At 37.3% G+C, this 20752-nt stretch overlaps 1 protein-coding gene and 1 non-coding gene across 5 annotated transcripts in view; one reads left to right on the top strand and one right to left on the bottom strand.

The window, feature by feature from the left end:
- The window catches only part of LOC134750557 (complexin), a 414109-nt gene that overhangs the window by 383692 nt on the left and 9665 nt on the right, over positions 1-20752 (top strand). The window lies entirely within an intron of this gene.
- On the bottom strand, positions 14732-14803 carry Trnat-ggu (transfer RNA threonine (anticodon GGU)). Its single transcript has one exon. It is a non-coding gene; the product is annotated as a tRNA-Thr (tRNA).

The raw sequence follows: 20752 nt of genomic DNA, 5'->3' as shown, positions 1-20752 counted from the left end.
CAATGTGTTACCTAGAGTTGTGGCTTTTAACGTAAACGGAGAACGTTCTCGAGAACGGTACAACTTTAGTGTTACCTTAATCGGCATATAATATTCGGAGAGAACTCTAGGGTAGATACTTTTTTATTTTTTTTATTTAGGCAACAAACAGTCATATAATAAAGTAGCTAGTGTAGGAGCAGTAAGCGGAAAACAAAGTTATCATTAATTAACAAACTTATCAGTTACTTGAAGTGTATCTATATTCATTCATCCATGTATATGTATGCACGGGCAGGTTGCTTACTCGTACATACAACCACACGGGGTACACAAAGAAAGTTATAAATTATTTGTGCATAAGTTACCTATTACAATGTTAAATTATAGAAGTTGTTACAAAAGTTTAATTATACCTACTTAAATTATACCTACTTACAATTTCGATTTGAAGTACGAAGTGAAACTTTCACAGGTTTTATACGAAAAAAGATCAATGTGGGATACATTTATATTATAATAATTGAGACAACGGTTGAAATAAGAATTTGAGCAATATCTTGTACGAGAGAAAGGAATAGAAAATAATTTCTTATGGTACTCTTTAGGTACTCTAGTTAATCCTTGTAAATGGCACACAATAATACTAAATTATTGAGGACTCCCTACCAAAAAGGTTTATCATTATTATCATAAGATTGATCTTGTCAGAGTACTCGTATTCCTTCTTTCTCTTGCATTGTTCTAACTGTAATCTGTACGTAATACTTTTATTAATTTCAATTATTTTTTTAGACATTAAATTGACATATTTTGTGCACTGTCACGGCATCAACACACGCTCCAATCCTTTAAATTGCGCCTCAAACTTTTAACTAAACCTTTGACAAGTAACTGAAGTTCCTTCTTTCCGCAAAGATTTGTGTTAAAAGGCTTCAAGATCAGTTTAATTACTCGTATAATTTCTATCTCTATCTCGAAGGAGTTTATGCGAGTTTAGTTAATTTGAAAAGTTTACTTCAATCATGGATATTGTTTTGTGATGTGCTTAAGGGTTGGAAGTTTTGTTATGATAAGATTTTATCGCTTATAATGCGGTTTGAGGTATTTTCAACTTGTCAAAAAGATACTTTCCTCATATATTTATTTATCGTCATGGGTACTTACCTACAATGTTTATATGCCATTTTACGAGTCAAGTAGGTTTCTTTAATTATATTTTTAGCTTTATTAAGATCTACAAAGAAGCAAGCATGAGAATTTTCGGGCACTTTATGCGGTTAATAAAACATTATAACTATTATTACTTATTATTAATTTACTTCAATATTATACCGCATAAAAAGCCTAATATAAGATTTTTCTACGGATTATAACCTTAGAAAAACGTAGTAGTTATAAGTATTATTTCAGGACTTCAGTGCCTATTCCTTCACTCTGCCCAAGATAGACCTTAAACTCCGTATGTTTGCCCTCGCTAATAGTGTTTGATTGTATGTTTGTGCGCAAACACATCCTAATCGGGCCCCGGCGAAATAGGTTGAGTGTTCATTTGTTACGGGCTTTCCTGTTAGAAAAGAGTTTATTTATTCCCTTGCTGGAAACTACGGAGAACGTGTTTATAACTGGATGAAACTGACTTATAAACCGGACAAGTGCGAGTCGGACTCGCCCATCGAGGGTTCCGTACTTTTTAGTATTTGTTGTTATAGCGACAACAAAAATACACAATCTGTGAAAATTTTAACTGTCTCACGGTTCATGAGATAGAAAAAAAACTGTGTAGAATTACTTTTAAAAAATAGTATTGGTACATAGGTATGTATGTTTAAAATCAGAATACGCCGCCATTTTGTTTTATATTTACTTTTCAATTAATATTTTAATGGCTACCACTATACAGTTGGCATTCATAGTCTTTCCATTATTGATGTGAAAGTTATCCGAAAACTTTGATTTTCGTAATCTATATTTAACAATGATATTGATATCGGCTTGTATGATATCAGTTTTATTTCTCAATAGGCTTTTATACGCCTGAAATTCTCTGTATAGCAAATATTTAGAACTTAGCAAGCCTCATGTTTTAATTTGACATACACATATAATTTTTTTATCTAATCTAAACACACATTTATTAAATCTGAAAAATTACCAGCATCTATAGGAAAATCAGAACGGAGCGCAAACATTGTAATATTAATACACAGCATTTGCATTTATTTACGAGTGAACTTCATTGCACAAAATACAAATAGGGCAAATGGGCCTAGTCCCTGTTAGGGCCTGTAGTGTAGTGTAGTTAGGGCCTGTCTATACATTCTGGAGGCATGTACTTTTGTGAAGAAACACATGGATCTGTTTCTGATTAAAGACAATAATAATAAACGAACAATTACACAAAAACCTTTGAACATGCCAGCAGCAAATTTGAGTCTATTTAAAAAGAACTCCTATTATATGCTAAGCAAAATTTATAATACTGTGCCGAAACCTATTACTAGTTTAGTTGGACACAAATTTTATACAAATCTTAAGACATGGTTAATTGAAGAATGCTACTATTCATTAAATGATTTCTTTAATAATAATAATTCTTAGCAATTGACATATTTATTACATAATCTGACATTTAGTATTAATTAATACCTTATTTTTAAAATTCATATAGATTTAGATTTCAAAATAGCCAAATTGTTAATGATTTAAATTCTGTTTTTCTTGCTCTCAACTCTTAGATATGTTAATTGTAGATAACTTGTGTACATCATATTGCATGTTGTGAGAGATTTTAGATTTAGGTGTATATTTTGCATGCTGCAATTCAGCTAAATGTGTGATACTTTTTTGATTTATAATGTTTAAGACCTTTTGTTAACCGCATTTAACGCAAATAAAGAGCTTACTTACTTACTTACTTACTATGGTAGACTTAATGGCTAATGGCATTCTCTACCACTCAAATACCTTTAACCCGTTATAACCAGAGATGTAAAACTGTAAATTAAAACTAAAATGTAGATACTAATTTAACAATCAAATGTTACGTAAATTATACTAGTTCACTTGGCTTTAATCCTCTGTAAGCATTGAGAATAACGTTCCCGTAACAGTCCAGGCATAAAGGGCTATGACATAGTGAGATAGGTCGTTCGTGTTATGGACGTTATCGGCTATCCGACATGTTACTAATGCGTTACTATCGGCTCCTTGGTCACTGTGAACTCACGAGTACCTACCGACACTTTACCACAGAATAAGTAATAGTATTATCATACAGAACGGCCACGCACCGCCCCGCCCCGATTCGAATTACCTCGCCCCGCGACAGCTGATTGACGACCTTTTGCAGACCGCTCAGTAAGCAACTTACTCACACAATGACGCATGCCGCGTGTACTGACGTACCGTTCACACATAGAAACGCATGTGATTTTTGTTGTATAGCGTGTCCGCTCTGTGACTTTACCCTTTTAAATTGATAGAGAAGTAATAGCACTAGCAGTCATTTCGTTATTAAAAATAATCACTGATTTGAACTTTCACGGTTTCACACAATATTATTGTTTTTTTTTAAACGGAACGTAATCGTATATACTTAATCTTTAAAATTACCTCAGACTGCGAGGAAATAATTATATCATGCGTTTACCTTCTATAATATTGTTGCGTTCAAACCGCTAATTACGGCCAGCATAAGGATAAATTTACTTTTCATTTCTCATGCTCTGAAAGAGGGTCATTGCTGTTCTAAAAGGTGTGCAGAAAATGATACGTGTCTGCACTAGAGCATTTTACGTTCAAAGTACGATTTTTTTAGTTTTTTTACGATAAACAATTGAAATTTAAGTTTAAATGGATTTGTTATGCAATTTCCATTATGATATTTGACTCTCCATTCCATAAATTACGACACTGTTGCCTAAATTGTTAACTGAAAGTACCCTCAAGAAATACAGTAAAAATTTATACTTGGTCATGTTTTTAAGAAAACACATGCATTTTACTTTCCTCGTATTCGAAATGAAAAGTAGAGTGTTTAACTCGGGTGAAGGGCATCATTTCAGCCTCGGACTATTGGCGCTCTCACTGCGTTCGAGTGCCAAAATACCTCGACAGAAATCAGTGCCTTTCATCCCTTCGTTAACAATCTACTATTATAACATTTTAAACTTTCGCGTTTTGAACACGTTACACAAATCTCTGTTTTGACATTTTGCTGGGCGTCAGTTAGCCGCGACCGCGACCACGACCAGTGTCGAAACGTCGGTAAATAAAGCTAACAAAATAAATTCGCGATAGACCCGATTGTTAATGTGATTTAATAAAATTACTTTCTTAGAAGAAATTTCATATCTGTGACAATGTTATTATTGCGTAATAATAACGTCGATTCAAATTAAATTATTTGATTTGACCTCACCTAGTTCGAGTTGACTTTTTATTCAAAATGAAGTGTCAGTTCCTGAACACATAAAGAGTTGATACTCGTAATATGTGTATAAAGCAGTGTACTCGTACCTATGTACCTTTCATTAAGGATCAGTCACATTTACTACGACAAAATATTGCGTGCCACATGTTTCATAAGAGTTAAAGGCCCTATATTTCAGTGAGTTAACATAGTAACGCTTCTGAAAGCTATGAATACAATTCAATTCAGGACAAGCCCCGACAGTTATAATTGCCACTATACACATCCATATTTTATTCAGAACGACGATGTTACATGTTTTGTTGTGTAAGTTCACGTGATGTTGGGAATCGGGAATAAATAATTAGGCAATAAAGCTGTTTAATTGTTAGGAAACAAAGTTTATTCATCGTTTAGTTAAGAATATTAGGGCTTTATTTATAGGTAACGGAAAAGTCAATGAAAACGCGTTAAAGTTAAAACAAGTTTTTTTACCCCTAGCACAGGGCGGACACGCTATACATCAAAAATCACTTGCGTTTCTGTGTGAACGGCACATCTGTACACACGGCATGCGTCATAGCGTAAGTTGCTTAAAAACAGTACTGAGCGGCCGGCAAACGGCCGTCAATCTGCTGTCGCGGGGCGAGGTAATTCGAGTCGGTGCGGGGCGGTGCGTGGCCGTTCTGTATGATAATACTATTACTTATTCTGTGCCCCTAGTGTAAATTTCATTCGATTCGTAACGTGACTTGCGATAACGATGCTTTGAAAAGTTAATGCCTTTCTAGGCTTATGTCGATGTAAATGAGTGTAGTCACGCATGCGTAATTGAAAGTAATTATGCTAGGGCAGTGGAACTCGTAACTCTTATTATTGTAGTCCCACAAGAAATTGTATAAATTTATTGAGGGCGCCACTGAACTTCAACATTCAGTCACAGGGCGGACACGCTATACATAAAAAAACCGGCCAAGTGCGAGTCGGACTCGCGCACCGAGTGTTCCGTACTTTTTAGTATTTGTTGTTATAGCGGCAACAGAAATACATCATCTGTGAAAATTTCAACCGTCTAGCTATCACGGTTCATGAGATACAGCCTGGTGACAGACAGACGGACAGCGGAGTATTAGTAATAGGGTCCCGTTTTTACCCTTTGGGTACGGAACCCTAAAAATCACTTGCGTGTCTAACGGCACGTCTGTACACGCGTCACAAACGCGTCGGCAAAAGGTCGTCAATCTGCTGTCGCGGGGCGAGGTAATTCGAATCGGAGCGGGGCGATGCGTGGTCGTTCTGTATGATAATACTATTACTTATTCTGTGACATGGTGCAAACATCCGTACCTTCATCTCACTCTGCCGCATAAGTGCGTTCCTTACAAGCACAGTTTCAGACAGTCAGTCAGTCAGGCACTATATTTTACGAAAATGATAGGTCATGTGACCTTCAAACTTAGAGAGGAAACTAGGAGGGCCTTATTGGGATTAGTCCGAATTTACTTCAGATGTTAGATAGGTATTTATTGTTTCAATAAGAAAATAAATAAAAAAGTTTGCAAGTAGGTAATGAAAGAGCTGACGCTTTTTAGGGTTCCGTACCCAAAGGGTAAAAACGGGACCCTATTACTAAGACTCCGCCGTCCGTCTGTCCGTCCGTCTGTCTGTCTGTCACCAGGCTATATCTCATGAACCGTGATAGCTAGACAGTTGAAATTTTCACAGATGATGTATTTCTGTTGCCGCTATAACAACAAATACTAAAAACAGAATAATATAAATATTTAAATGAGGCTTCCATACAACAAACGTGATTTTTTTGCTGTTTTTTTCCGTAATGGTACATAACCCTTCGTGCGCGAGTCCGACTCGCACTTGGCCGGTTTTTATTAACAAAATTTATTGTTAACATTTTTATTGATTTAGAAATTGCTTCATATCGAGATGGATAACACTTGAGCCGATAATTAATTAATCACTAGCACTGGTAGCGCGCCATAGACGCGCCACCGAGCGACCGGGGGTAAGAGAAAGAATATTCATATAAAATTTGAGCAGCATAGGACTTTTTTCTCTTTCACTCTTATAAATTTCGTCATTTCACCATCGCCTCCTACCTATGATGCCACCCGGTCGGTGATAAGGACAAAGCATCGCACTATTTTCTCTTTCCTCTTATAGGAATCGCAATAAGACTACCTTTCTCTATCAAAGAGTGTCAGGTCCGTCCGATTTTGCTACCGTCAAATCGGGGTACATTTACTTAACTAATATAATAATACCTAGTACGTACTTTTTAGGGTTCCGTACCCAAACGGTAAAAACGGGCCCCTATTACTAACACTCTGTCTGTCAGTCTGGCTGTCACCAGGCTGTATCTCATGAACCGTGATAGATATTTAAAATTCTTACAGATGATATACTCTATTTCTGTTGCCGCTATAACAACAAATACTAAAAAGTACGGAACCCTCGGTGGACGAGTCCGACTCGCACTTGGCCGTTTTTTTCTTCTTAACGTCAGTGTATCGACCCCAAATCAATATACATTAAGCAATATTCGCACTACACTGAGTAACATTTAGTAGGGTATGGTCAGCAACTTACTCGTACTTATATACGCCTAATAAGGTTTTCCCGAGGGGCTACAGTATGGGGTTCTTCAAAAAAGGAGTGTACAGGTTTTTAAAGGGTCGGCAACGCGCATGTAATATCTTTGGTGTTGCAGGCGTCCATAGGCTACGGTGACTGCTTTTTTTCTTGCATTTAAAAAAGACAGAGTTAAACCAAGAAAAGTCTGCAGCGATTTTGATAGCACACGCAATGCAAGTGTTATTTATACGTCATAATTTCATCGAAGTGTGACGTTTCAAATAACACTTGCACTGCGTATGCTGTTATGCTATCAAAATCGCTGCAGACTTTTCTTGGTCTAACTCTAGTAAGTTTGTGTCATCACAACTCTTTTTAAAAGCGGCATTTTGTGTCGGGTATTCGAAGCTGCAGGCGGGATATATTTATAGGTATGGATAAGGGATAACTTACAGTGAAATATCAGAAGTGTCAGTTAGGGAATGCAAAACCGGTTTTTATTTGTATAAAAATTCGGTTATTAACCGATTTTTCCATACAATTAAAAATCGGTTTTTGCATTCCCTAGTGTCAGTCATATGGACCGTTTTACGAAGTCAAAAATGTGTGAGCTTCGTCGATATAATATTCCGATACTGCTTTAAAAAAATAATATTAAGAAATAACTATAAATAAAATTGTATAAAAACGTTCAAAATCGTTCACACGGCTAGACGGCTTTCCCGCATACACGCAATGTGAACGACTTTGAACGATTCCTTACAATTTTTCCTATCACTACGGTATTCGATAAAATCCCGTATACGGTATACGGGAAACATTTACGCCGTGTGCTAGCCTCAAACTAAATGACAAAAATTCCATTTCATACCAAAAATGCCTTACATCATTTTAGAAAAGAACTGATACTTTTCAAAATGCTGAATCGATTTCTATCAAACATATCATATCTAAGTACCACCGCAAGGAAACTCGCATTCACGTAAAAAAAACCGCATCATAATTGGTCAAAATTGTAGAGCTACGATACCACAGACAGACATTGGCGTCAAACATATTACACCCTTCTTTTTGCGCCGGGGCATAAAACAAGGCATTTATATCACAGCACAGGGCGGACACGATATACATCAAAAATCACTTGCGTTTCTATGTGTGAACGGCACGTCTGTACACGCGTCATGCGTCTTAGTGTAAGTTGCTTAAAAATAGTACTGAGCAGTCGGCAAACGGCCGTTAATCTGTCGCGGGACGAGGACGAGGACGGGACGGGGCCGTTCTGTATTATACTATTACTTATTCTGTGATCACAGCTTCAAGTATTATTATAAAAGATTACTCCTGCCGACGCTACAAGAACATTAGCGCCCCCCGCGGCCCCAGTACCAGCATGTCGCTAATGCATTTTGCACTTTATCTTTAATGGGTTACGACTCCATGTTGCTTAATGGTGCTTGTGATTTTTATTGACATTGTCGTTTATAGTTTCTTAGGAGCAAGTAAATATGATAAATTGAGTATGAAACCTCTTAAAATATTTTCAGCGAGGGAATACCGGTTTTAGAAATATTCGGCTTAACAATACAAACTTTTAGCGTTTTCTTTACAAAAACGGTGCATCATTTCAGGTTGATCTCATCTTTAATGCATCTCGATTATACAGTCACCTTCAATAATATCTTGCACAATGAAGTGTGCAAAATATTTCTCAGCCCTCCGGTCAGAAAGCGTCTACTTTCGGCCCGCTGCGCTTAACAAAGTTGCCTCTTTCCGACCCGTCCAACAGAACAAAGACACACACACACACACACACAATTGCGAAAAGTAGGGAATTCGCACGTGTACACCGCTTTACAAAATTTTAAATAGGTACCCTACATTTAAATTCTCGACATAGGTATATACGTATAGTGCCATAGTCTGCATCTTCTCAAATGATTTTTTCGCCAAAGACCCTGATCTGTTAAACATAAGCCTTTGTTCCTTTTGTGCGTGCGCGTGCCCATTGTTGGTGAGCGCGTGGCCATTGTGGGTGAGCGCATGCCACTCGCTGATACACAATGGTCACGCGCTCAACAACAATGGGCACGCGCACGCAAAAAAGGAACAAAGGATTTTGTTTAACAGATTAGGGTCATTGGCGAAAAAATCATTTGAGAAGACGCAGACTATAATTACCACACCAGTGCAGTAAAGTAGCACCGTATGTAGTTACTGTAAATTACCTTATATGGCAGGTGACTGTACTATTATGAATGGCAAACGTCCAAATTATGACATGCCACACGAACTGTCACTGATATAAAATTCGTATTATATATTCGTATCATTGACAGAATAAAACATATAAGATAAGATAAAATGTATTTCATTAAAGAATATCCAAAAAATAAAAACAATCATAATACGCTTAAATAGTTACTTAAATACTATAAATGTACAATCATGGTTTAGAAAAGTAAACATAAAATTTAAGATCTTGTAATCAAAAATTGTAACTGGCTCTAACATATTTTCCTCAATACCTAAACTAAGTAACTTAATACTTGCAAAGATAGATATAACTCCGTAATAGATGGATACAGTCTAAGGAAAAAACGTGCCTCGAAAATCACGAAAATTTCATTTTCGATCAGAGGGCACCACTAGTTTTGGCCTACACTCGTATAGAGGGCGTTGACGGTTTCGTTTGTTATTTATAATTTTAACGCATATCAGTGAAAGAACATGGGTCAAAATCATAAAAATAATTAATGCAAATAAAAAAAATCATTTATCCATATTTAAATACATTTTATCGTATTTTTATAAATATTTATTTTTAGTTTTAAAGTGTGTCGACAGATGGCAGTGAATTTACTGGGGTTACAAAATTTACTATGACAGTACCGCTCTAGTATAAGTTACTCTATGATACTTGTAACTTAGGTATTTCGTGTTAGTAGGTCAATGTAGGTTAAGTAAGGTGCTTATTGCGCAAAAACAATATAGATATATTAGTACAAGAACGTAGGTAAATTATACTACGTCGGTGGAAAACAAGCATACGGCCCGCCTGATGTTAAGCAGTCTCCGTAGCCTATGTACGCCTGCAACTCCAGAGGAGTTACATGCGCGTTGCCGACCCTAACACTCCTCTCCCTCGAGCTCTGGCAACCTTACTCACCGGCAGGAACACAACACTATTAGTAGGGTCTAGTGTTATTTGGCTGCGGTTTTCTGTAAGGTGGAGGTACCTCCCCAGTTGGGCTCTGCTCTAGATCTGGAATGTCATCCGCTGTCCTGTGCCCTACCACACAAAGCGAGATGTCATTCACAGTGCCCATACCTCTCTTTTGGACGTAGTTTAAGGACATACCCGGGTCCAGGTAAATAAATGTAAATAAATAAATAAATAAATAAATATTATACGGAATATTCTTACACAAATTGACTACCTAAGTCCCACGGTAAGCTCAAGAAGGCTTGTGTTGTGGGTACTCAGACAACGATATATATAATACTTGTACAAATAATTAAATACAAAGAAAACATCCATGACTCAGAAACCACACATCTGAACACACACACCTGACACCTGATCACATCTGATCTGTGCTCATCCATCACACGAATAAATGCCCTTACCAGGATTCGAACCCAGGACCATCGCCTTCACAGGCAGAGTCACTACCCACTAGGCTAGACCGGTCGTAACAACAGTGAATTAAAACGTTTCAACTTTGTTATACATAAAATAGATCGTTTATTTAAGTTAGACATAGGTAGTGAGGGGTTTTAGGCGCCCTCATATGTTCTCTTCCGTACAAATTCTAAACAGTAAACAAAGTCTTACAATAGATCAGAACTACGCTCAAACAGATTCCATGTTAGATTTACGACTAGAAAACTTAACACATCGCTCAATAAACAAGTATGTAACGAACAAAGCACTAAATCTCGCCGCCATTTTCTCGCCTGTCACCGCTCGATGGCAATTTTCCGGTTCGCGAACATTTCACACGTCGACGCGCAATCGAGCCTGTAGTAACGCTGCGACGCGTGTTTGAGCACCAGTGGTAACGCTGCTACAATATTGTATTGTATTGTATTTCTTTATTGCAGATAACAAGATCCATATTACATTAAAATCACGAGCACAATCAAAACAACAATAAATAGGTACATCAAAACAAATCTTAAAATTAAATTAAATTAAATTGCCTGCCTGTTCTAACCTACGGCGCCCAAACTTGGTCACTCACAGAGATCCAGAAGTCCAAAGTGAAGGTTTGCCAACGCGCTATGGAGCGCACCATTCTAGGTGTTAAACTAGCTGATCGCATAAGAAACACCACGCTGCGCTCAAAAACCGGCATCGCTGACGTAGGCGAGAAAACCGCTAGGCTCAAATGGGACTGGGCCGGTCACGTCCACCGCATGCATCCGGAGAGGTGGGCTAGCTTAGCAACCAAGTGGATGCCGGTAGAGGGGCGTGGACGGGGCAGGCCCAAACGGAGATGGCGGGATGACCTGGACAGCTTCCTGAACAACTGGCCGGAGGAAACACCAAATCGGGAGTCGTGGAAATCAAGGGGAGAGGCCTTTGCCCAGCAGTGGGACACTTAGTAGGCTTAAAAAAAAAATTAAATTAAAATTTCCGTCATTACACACACAACTCACATAAAAAGGCACATTACAAAAATTCAACACATACAAAATAAATATTAATAATGTCAACAAAATTCCGTCAGGTCAACTCACTACATGAAGGCTGTTCCAGTGTGTCGCTATGGGAGAGTCTAAACTGCTACAATACAATATGTCTACAGTGATAGCCTAGGGAGCCTAGATGAGCCACTCGTTTATCAACAAACACAGGACGAAAAGAAAACAAATTGGAATGACAGATGCTACGAAGTCACGTGATCATTTATTCGTTATTTATGCCGTTTTCAAGCAAAAGGTACCACATTATCGCTTGCCATAAGGACGCTCTGGCAGGTTTTTCATATAAAGATAAAAGCAATTTTCGACAATGGTGTACCTTTTGATTGAAAACGTCACATTTAAGTTTCAATGGGCGTTTTCTATCAACAATTGTCTAAGTCATCTTGGCTAGGCATTATGTAGACATATTGACCGGGATATGGACCGTGATTACCTTTTGTATTGTTACTTTGAATCATTCAAAACTGTTTGACCCCCATTGTGCCTCTGCTTTGATATCTTATCTCTAACTGATATCTGTATCATACCCGCACATAAACGTAGATATTATAGGTAAATCGAAATGCACAGTTAAAAATGAGTTTTTTTATTTATTTCAATAGGCATCATAAACGTTTTTAGAAAAATATATAACATTTAAAATCTATCGAAGCTTATCATTTTAATAAAAGTAGGTAAAAAAAAAAAAAAAAAAAAAAAAAAACAATTACATTTTTTTATGAGTACCTAATAACTAGAATATATACGTATGAACATTTTCCACAAAGATCATAAGGAAGGAATGTCGTAACTCCTTATCTTTTGTGTAAATGATTCTCGCCTGTCTTCGCTCGATGGCAATTTTCCGGTTTGTGCCCATTTCACACAACCACGCGCGATCGAGCACATGTGGTAACGCTGCACGTTGCGATTATAGCTTTCAATGTCATAAAATCGTTAATTCTAGTTAATTCCAATTTTTCATTTCATTTCACTTAATCAATATTTTCATCTTTGAACAAATGTAGGATCCAAATATTAAAAATCAAAATATATCGTAACCTGTATGCAAAGTATTAAGCCAAAAGAATCGTAACCTGTGTAGGTATGTAACGCCGGAAGACCAGCGCTTTTTTCATATATTAAAGAAAAAGTGACGAAGCCCTCCAGTGGTGAAGGCCGGATACGAACCGGCGGCTTTAGCAATCCGGGCTAACGCCTTGAACCCCTAAGCCACCTCGCCACGGCGGTACCCATCCCAATTTCTCGACTATATGCCATCTTAGTTAGACTAGGCGTCTTTGACCAACTCTAAGGGCAAGCAGTGCGCGCTTGCACCTATACGAATTGCTTACGGAATTACGATATAGCAAGAGAGACTGGTGCTGCCATCTATGTCTATACACCACTTTGAAAACACAAATCAAAATATTTAATAAAATAATTCGATTTGTTCCCAAAATTGTGAATAAAACATAACACCCAAAACGACAAAAAAATCGAGATATACACTTCAATTCGACTTGCCTTAGTAGCGCAACGTTTTTACAAAACAACAGGCCATATTTCAGAGGTCCCTGTTCGCTTATCTGCCGACGGGGGATTACAGAACATATTTGTTTTGGATGCCTTTTTATGTGTGCCATATTTGCCATGATATATTTTGTGATACTTAGCTGTTAGAAGGGACAATCCTACTAATACCTATTGTATATGAAGGGTACACGGAAAGAACATGTCTAGTCACTTAAGTAACATTTTGAATTTTGAGTAATCGCGGTTTTAAAATTGGAACCATGTCAAAATGTATGGTAATTCCGTGACCGGGTCTTTTTTAACTAAAAAAAAGTTGTCTTGCATATATTATAGAGTGGTAGCAAAAGATATAACCAATAGTTCATTAAGAGCTCTACATTTTGAAATTAAAATCTCATTTTCTGAAAAAAGTGACGACATGTTCTTTCCGTGTACCCTTCATATGTGAAAGTTTCATTTAATTTCATTTCATTTATTCGTTGCAACCATGGTATTATAGATGTTCTTAAAATAAAAGTGAGTACAATCATGGACCCTACTAGCAACATTTTATATCTACTTATTTCTAAGGTAGTCTTATAAAATAATTTAGTTTGGATACTCGGATGTTTAATATAGTTTTCTAGAAAAGGAATAGCAATTTATTTTGGCGGCCTAGACTTTACTAATCTTATACGGAGTTACATATATCTTTGCAAGTAGCTAACCGTTAGTATTGACAACCACATTAGCTTAAACCTAAATGTCTCAACAATTAAAATCCGTGACTGTACATTAAACTCTCTTATCGCTATTTTTTCGTTTTTGTCACCAACTCAACCTCACAACCAACTACCGTGGCATTTTGGAATGTTTATTAGGGTTCAGACAACTGGGCCATATGATAAGGTAATCCCAAATAAGGATAACCCGTAATGTACGATAGGGTCCGTGTATTTTAGATATGAATAGTATACCTGCGTTTAAAACCTGTATCTCATTGGTTTTAAGGTTGAAAATTGGATATTTCCGGACGCCCGGATATTATCGGTTTAAAAGTAATGGCAAAATGGGCCTTTTAGCTTTTGTTTGGCCATAAAAATGAACTGCCGAGTTTAATTTGTGCACTGTGCGGTTTAACCCATTCAACGCTACACGACACGAAGTTTGCCTCTACGAAGCATTTTCATTATACCGGGAAACCCAATGTTATCGGCTACGACGTAGCGCTGCGACCGTAGGTCAGCGGTGAATGTGTTAAATGGAATTTACTGCCGCGGACGCTCCGGCTGTAGAAAGAGCTCCCTGCCGAGAATTCCGAGGTTTTCTCGAGGAACTACTGTATGAGGCTCTTCAAAAAAGGAGTGTACAGGTTTTTAAAGGATTGGAAACGCGCATGTAACACCACTGGAGTTGCAGGCGTCCATTGCTTGCAGTGACCGCTTACCATCAGGCGGGCCGTATGATTGTTTGCCACCGACGTGGTATAAAAAAACCGAAATAAATATCATATATAAAGGCAAAAATTACTAAAGCCTCCAGTGTCCAGAGCTGGAATCGAACCAGCGTCCCCCGTTTACCGGACAGGTGCCTGAACCACTCGGCTATCCGGCCGCGGTGGCATGGGTCGAAAATTCCAACTATATGACAATTTCCTGAAGGCTTGTGGCGCCCCCTGGCCATCTCTAAGATAGAACAGACCTTCTAACCGAATCAAACTTGTCAAAAGTAGTGTGTCTACTTGAAAAATAAAATTAAAATATTTTCATTAGACATATTGACCGGGATATAATAGACCGTGATTACCTTTTGTATTATTTATGAGCTCCCGATACACGGTCACGGTCATCACGGTTATCACGGTCTATATCCCGGTCAATATAAGTCTAGTGAAACTAACCGTGAATCATTCAAAACTTTAAAATATTTTCATAGAAAGTAATTTAATTTGTTCTTAGAGTATTAAAAAAACCTTTGCAAAACAGGTTTGCATGTTACCCTAGAAAGCATAAACCCTGCGCTTACAATAATCATCAAAACTAGACGCAACCTAACCCTCCCCCTGCTCTTAGCTCAATTTCCGCTCTGATGGGCTCCTAACCCTGTTAACGGGTCTACACGGGTATTACTGTTCATAAACCGGTAGCCCGATTCAGATCGAACAACTTGTTACTGTTTTGATCTCATTTTGATACGACCTTGTGTTTATTTATGGTAAGTTCTTAAGGGGCCCATTGACTATCAGTCCGCCGGACGATATCGCCCTGTCAGTTAGAACAAAAATTTGACAGTTCCGAACAACTGACAGGCCGATATCGTCCGGCGGACTGATAGTCAGTGGGCCCCTTTACCGACTGCGGCTCCTTTGAAGCATTATAGGCTTTATGATATCTTTTTTGGAAAATTTGAAAACAAATTTGCTACGTAAAAACACCCTGTTAATGAGATAATTAAATTGAACAGATTCTAGGACCTCTTTTACCTAAGACTAAACTGGCCAGTTCACGTTGATAATGACATTTAAGACAAACAATTAATTTCATTCATTTATTTAATATTGATTATGAAAATTTACACTTAATTTACTGATAAAAGTACTCGTAGTGTTACCAATGGATACATGAATCATGTTTCTTGCACACAAAATCTTCCGAATGGCACTATAGCTTTAAGTAAGGATATCGAAGGACGGTGGCAATTCCCTGCCTGATGGCTTTGTAACAGGGTTAGTGCCGGGCAGCGGGGGGGGTTAAGTTCATTGACCCTTGTGTTTATCAGAAACTGAGGTTGTTTGACCAATCTGACACGTGTTTACGTAATCGTATGTATATAGACAGTTGTAAAAGGTGATACAATTTTATAACTACACTAACATATGTAATTTACCCTTATTTTGCAAGTAATGAATTTGTTTGAATAAAGGTAATATAATAAAATAAATTCGCGATAGACCCGATTGTAAATGTGATTTAATATGTGTTCAAAACGCGGAAGTTTTAAATGTTATAATTTGTTTGTTGTTTGTATACATAAGAGGGTTCTATTGTACTCTATAGTCTATTTTTTTATTCCGTAGACTAAAATGACATTTCATGTGTTGCTAGTTTTTCACGTCTTATATCTATATTAAAATATATAAGACGTAAAAAACTAGCAACACAATAAATGTCATTTTAGTCTACGGAATAAAGTTATTAATATGCCGTCGGAAAAGTATCCGAAATTGCGAAATTTTCACAGTATGGATTAATTTCGGAATCTTGGCATATTTTGTATGGGGTTCGAATTTTCAAAATGAAGACGAATACTACTAACTGTACTAATGTACTATTAAAAATTTCGGAATTTGGCCGGTTTTCTTTTTTATTAATGTAGTCGATTGGTTTTTTTGTAACATTGTTTAAGCTATCCTATTAAGAAGAACGAACAAAGAAGAGAAGAGAAGAGAAGGAGCCCATGGATGTGAAATTGACTCTAGTAGGGAGTCCGTTTCCACGCGACTCCCTAATCGAGTCAGGTTGACTTCCGTGCGGCTAGCTCGGCTCCTGACGTCGGGTCTACGAAGAAAACTTAGATTAGAAGTTTATGGATATCTTCAGTTGTTGTATTATTTTATATGTGTGGACATAGGACGCGATGCAATCTGTATGGTAAAGCAAAAATGACCACCCTATAACTTATCTAAACTAAGTTTGTACGTAAACCAAATTGGGTAGTTGACATTTTTTTTAATGGTATCAGTCGAACAGGATTGATTTGAGGATCAAATGTCTGTATGGGACCCATTGTCTTAAAGCAATACAAAAGTCACAAATGATGGTCAAAGTCTGGCACCCGCACTTTACTCATGAAACGCTCTAACAAAATGGCAACACATCGTGACGTCAATGTGTCACTGCTTAGAAGCCGTTTCGATGTATGGAAAACAAGGAAATTGCGATTTTGTCGGTAAAATGTTAAAAATATTAGTTTTAGAGAATTAAAAATTGTATGTGCTTTTGTTTTAATGTAGGCACCTAAAGCCGTGTAGTGTTCTGTAGGGCTAAGACGGTCGGCTTTTTATCATCTGTCATCATGCCTGTCACGTTCTAACAAGTATGTAAATGTGAAAGTGACACATGACATGACAAGTGATAAAATGTGACCATGATACCACCGCTTAACAGTTCTGAGCGAGCAATCGTTCTTTCGTTCGGGAAATGGAAACACTTGCTCCAAAATGGGAAGAGCAAACATTTGCTCAAAACAAAATGTTGCTCAGAACACTAAGTAAAAACGCGGCAAAAAATATCTTATTATAAGGATTATAATTCATCATTAATTTTCGGTTAAATTTTATACAGTAAAAGTATAACATAGTAACTGCTTACCATCAGGCGGGTCGTATGCTTGATTGCCACCGACGTGGTATAAAAAAAAACAATTAATTAGCAATTTTTTTCATAGTAAAGTTGACATCTTTATAAAAACGAGCCTGTTTCCTCTTAAAAATCCTGAAGATTACGTTTTATATAAAAATAAAACGTAAATAACAGCAGTAATAAAACTTTTATATAATTAGAATTTATGCATAGGTAATAAATTATCTTTAATACCCTTATCCAAAATGACGGGTCTCCAAACAAAAATAACGCTACTTACGCTCTTATAATTCTAGAAATAAAATATTCGGAGGGTCTACCACAGGGATTTGTAGGGATTAATATAATGAAAGCTAATATATATTCAAAATTAAACCATAAACAATACGTAATACGGTTATTTTAGTCTGAAAGTTAAATTTTATTTACTAAAAGGTTGGGATTATTGGCTCTGAAAATTTTAATGCAAATTAATTTTTTTTGCTATTTTCGTATTGTAAACGGTTTTGTTTCTTTATGTTTAATTTATTAACCTAGATTTAGTTGAAAGACCAAAGAATCTGAAGATTTTTTTTTTCTCTTGCTCTGAAAGTAGCTTATTGTTTATCTGAAATACTGAAAGTAATACGCTTCTGGCTCAGGGCATTTTACTTTTTGATTACGTGTTTTTAACCATAAATAATGGAAACTCGGTTATAAATAAATTTGTTGTATAAATTCCATTTCGATATTTTACTCCCAATTCCATAATGATTTTTCTACTTAAAATGTTATTATAATCTACTCTAAAAAAATACTATAAAAGTTTATACTTACTAAGTATAAGTATTACTTAGTCATGTTTTACAAAATACACATGTACCTATTTTACTTTTCTCGTATTCGAAATTCGAAAAAAAAACCTACAGTGCTAAACTGGGGTGGAAAGCACCCACTCTGATTCTGACCTCCTCCTGAATTCCTCGTCAGAAATGGGTGCCTTTCATCCTCTCTCTCTCTTCTCTTTTCTTTGTTGGGTTTTGCAGCTCCTGTGATTTGTCTCTATCGGTCTCGATCTCTCGCAGCTCTCACCGCTTGATGGAGTTTGTCTGAGGCGGCGGCCTTATAACTAGGTCGGACCATCTTGTTGGTGAGGGGCCCTGCGATCTTTCGCCTTCCACTTTTCCGAGCACGACCTCTTTCTCCAATCTTTCATCACCTCTACGCATAACATGGCCAAAGTAAGATAGCAACCGATGTTGGCATATTGTGAAAAGACGTGTGTGATGTGCCTTTGATCCATTGGTTAATAATCTACTATTAAACAATAGCAAGATATTTTATGTTATTCAGTTATCATTATACAAAAACATAATCTCAATATATTTATTATAATATTCTCATGTTCGCTTCTTTGCCCGTAATAAAGAGCGGGCCTCTAGAGATTCCGGGATATTATTCTATCCCTTACAATTGACCCTGACAAATTAAACTTGTGGACGTGAATGTATTGGTTTTGTTGCCTTTTTTGGCTGTAGGTACTTGTCCCGAACACCTGGGTCACGTTTTTAGTGGTCTGTATAAATCTTTGTTTACAACACATATGAGACCTACTTTACCGCACTAAATAGTACGATAACTACTATAACTAGCACATTACGCAACTATTTCGAAACTTTAAATTGCCATATCTACTGTAAAACGTTGTACGATATATGTGCGAATAGGTAATATTACAAAAAAAAATTAAAACTAAACTACACACATCATGGTTGCGATGTATTACGCAACCCCGTAACCTCCATGTGAGGTCACTTCGTTCCTTGTATATACTATGTCTATGCTTCGTTCGGTGCGTTTTTCTCAGAGATGGTTTGACATAGATAGCCAAAATTTGTAACAGTTATTGCAATTACCACTAATAACACTTTAAATAAGTCAAACTGCTTACTGAGAAATTTAGGGAGCTGAGAGGGGTAAGCTGATTTTATTTTTACACGACTGCCCAAAAAAGGAGTGTATTGTTTTTGTCTACGTTATTGATCCATTTGAAACAAAGTATAGTGTGATTAGTGTGTTCTGGGATCCATTAACAGATTCTGGGGGAGGAGGGAAGGTTGTTTGGAATCTCCTATTGGGACCAATGACAAGCAATATATTTATAATCTATAATAATACCCAATTATCTATCTCTTGCTATGTTGTTTTAATACTAATATGACTGAACTGACTTGAGTTTCATTCCGTTTTACAAGACCTTGTTGCCAACCGTACCTAAAGTGCAGCCATTGATGTCTCGCTCCGTATTCCATAATGACATTAAAAGCTTTCTACGCGTAATTAAAACGGAGTGACGGGAATATTGAGGGCGCTTTGAGGCGATGGCTGTTGTTAAACGTTTTTATGACTGTTGTGTAACTAAGATATACAATATAACGAATTGGGTGGATAAATTATGCATTACAAGTTTTTTTATCTATTATACATTTTAAATATGCGACGCGCATGAGTAGTCTTTTTTTTGCTGCGTAAGAGACTAGGAAAAAAACCAGCCAAGATAATCTCAAATCAGGTTTTACATTACTCCCCCCGGTTTAGAGCTATATCTGGCCAGACTGACATAAAGGGATCCAAGATCCCAAGAAGGGGGAAGAGGTGGGATTGTATCTTATTATCATTTGCTATTATTGTAAGTACTTACTTCTGTTGTTTCTCCAATAAAGAATATAAATAAATAAGATATCCGGCCATCGCCGACGAGGACTGCCGTATCCTCGCTTTGGCCGCTTCCCCACTTGGCGGCGCGGTATCGGTGCAGTACGCAGTATTTCTTCCTGATTGGCGCGCCCGCGACTCCGTGCCAATCAGGAAGAAATACTGCGTACTGCACCGATACCGCGCCGCCAAGTGGGGAAGCGGCCTTTGACTCACGGAGCACCTAGTCTGTGGTTATATTGCCCACAAGTCATGGCTACCCTGTCACTAGCCTGGATGGCAAAAGCCGAGTAAGCTGAAGGCGTTCGAATACGGCCTCTGCACGGAGGGCACTTTTTAGGGTTCCGTACCCAAAGGGTAAAAACGGGACCCTATTACTAAGACTCCACTGTCCGTCTGTCCGTCTGTCTGTCCGTCTGTCCGTCTGTCACCAGGCTGTATCTCATGAACCGTGATAGCTAGACAGTTGAAATTTTCACAGATGGTGTATTTCTGTTGCCGCTATAAC

This window comes from Cydia strobilella, chromosome 20 (assembly GCF_947568885.1).
Source record: "Cydia strobilella chromosome 20, ilCydStro3.1, whole genome shotgun sequence".
In the NCBI taxonomy this organism is placed as follows: Eukaryota; Metazoa; Arthropoda; class Insecta; order Lepidoptera; family Tortricidae; genus Cydia; species Cydia strobilella.
This window is presented reverse-complemented; position numbering and strand designations above follow the sequence as displayed.